Consider the following 2,675-nt stretch of genomic DNA (forward strand, 5'->3'; position numbering starts at 1 on the left):
TATATATATATATTACACTTACTATTTAAGTTTCATCAATAAAGGGAATCAACATGTAGTATTTTCCAAACACCATACGAAATATATTATCACTAAGAACGAATGATGGGATGAAATGCAATGCAATATGATACCATGTAATGATATGTCTCAGAATACCCAGTACTCACTCAACCGTATATACATGATACTCCTCGGAAATACATCGAGAGTTCATGACCCATGGGGGACTCGCGAGGTCCATATACCGACACGGACGATCTCCACGTGTCTGTGCGGACGATCTCAACGCACTCTCATAATATCAACATTTTTCGCACGGACGGTCTCCGCGTGCCCAAATTACAATCTTAACATCTCACCATCCCCAGCACGGACGATCTCCACGTGCCCAACTTATACTCAGTCTCATGTCTATGCATGTGCACAATATTATTTCAATAGAGGGGATGATGATGCATCTCAATCAATCAATATGAACATAATACATAACCACCTCAATTATCACAACTATACGGGTGAAATAAATAAAACACAATCACACAAGGAATTCAAGTCAATAATATATCAGCTAATGCCCATATGCTTTGGCATTCTCAAATTTCAATCCACATTCTATAATAGAAATTTTCCTTTTTATAACACCGGTACTCGTACCAATGCCCGTCACACCATTGATACGAGACCACCATCTTTCCCCCTTATCCCTTTGTCTATTTTCATTTTTAATCTTTAATTAGGAAAACGTCCTTCAACAAGTCTAAAAGTCTTAACATACCTTAAGAGTCGAACCTCGTGCCACGAATCTTCAAGATAGTTCCTTTCCTTTTCGCAAGGTTTTGGAACGTTCCCAATCTACCAATTTTGTAATATTCGTAAGTAAGCAATTTTTGTAGACATTCAAATTATTATATGTCTATTATAGACGCTAAAACTCACTCATATTTTCAACCAAACTCCAAATCTTGATATATATATTGGTATGCCAAATTTTTCATACTTGCTAAATTTCAAGCCAAGAACTTAACTTTACAGCTCCCAATACCCTTGAATTCAATGTTAAATTATATAATATACACCAAATAATTAATTACCTATCTCAATATATCAAACTAATATCTTAATTTTATATATGTATAAAATAAGAATCAACAATACCACTGCTCCAACGTGACCTTCTTCTTTTTTTTTCTTTTTCTTTTTTTTTTCCTAACGTCACATATGCCTGCAACATGCCAATTCCCCTAGTTGCCAATCATTGGCATGATTGCCCAATGATTGGCTTGAATTCCATTCCCCTCCCCACCATTTTAATACTTGAGACATATCTATGCAGTCCTAAAATATGACTACGCTGATAGATTTATAGAGCAAGTGTAAAGCAGTGAATCGAAAAAGTGTGAACTGCAGTTTGTTTCTGTCTTTGTTTATCAGTGAAAGATCTGTTCCTCAGTTGGTTCTCCCTCGCGCTAGATTAACACATGGATCTTAAAAAATATACTAATAAAAAAATATATACGAGAAAATTACAGACTAACAACCCCTTTTTTTTTCTTCAAATTTGCAACTACGATTATATATACATTTCAACTTTAAAAATATTCCTATATATGGAAATCATTAGGAATTCTTAATAAGTAAACATCCATTCCATTCAATCAAATAATTTTACTAAAGTTCTATCTCTTTCAATAACAAGTTACGACAACCTATACGATATCAACAGATTCTTCACGCCAACAATTTTTACCACTAATGCATGCTTATGCAGAATATAGATCGGTTAAGGAAAAACTTTTACCTTCAATATTTTACTTCGTTCCTCTTTGTTCTGTAATCTACGCTGCCCAAAAAAATCAGTTTCTACCTCTTTTGTTTTCTGCCCTTCTAATGTTAATTAAGTAAAATAAATAAACTAACCCCACTAACCTAAATCAATTAATGGGTCAAGTAAAAAGGTATTAAATCAATTATGGATATGACCCACTAACTATTAACTAGATTAATTCTTCACTAAAATTTTTATCAACTAAATATTCTTAGTTTCGAATAGTTTAAAAATACCCCTTTAAATTTTCAAAAGGAGTCAAACTAGTCCTAGTTCTCAAAACGACCTAGCGGGTCGTTACAGAAACATATCTCTCCTAGGTGCATGTTGAAGATTGACTTACAGAAGGCTTATGATTCAGTGGAATGGGCATTTTTGGAGCAAGTAATGTATGGTTTAGGATTTCCTGAAATGTTTGTGCAATGGATAATGAAATGTGTCAAAACTGTGAACTATTCTTGGTTCGAAAAGCAGTCTTTGGCACATCTGCTGCCCGTATTTTCAATTGATGATAACCAGACCTCAAGTCAATCTTAGAGAAGACACAAGCACCTTGTAACTGATCGAACAAATCATCAATGCGAGGAAGAGGATACCTGTTCTTAACAGTTACTTTATTTAGTTGCCGGTAATCTATGCACATCCGAAGACTCCCATCTTTCTTCTTCACAAACAAAACAGGGGCACCCCAAGGGGATGCACTCAGTCTAATAAAGCCTTTCCCTAACAATTTTTGAAGTTGGGCTTTTAACTCCCTTAACTCTGCTGGAGCCATTCTATAAGTAGGTATGGAAATGGGGCGAGTGCCCGGCTCTAGATCAATGCAAAAGTCGATATCCCTATCCGG

Source organism: Solanum pennellii, chromosome 9, assembly GCF_001406875.1.
Source record: "Solanum pennellii chromosome 9, SPENNV200".
Classification (NCBI taxonomy): domain Eukaryota; kingdom Viridiplantae; phylum Streptophyta; class Magnoliopsida; order Solanales; family Solanaceae; genus Solanum; species Solanum pennellii.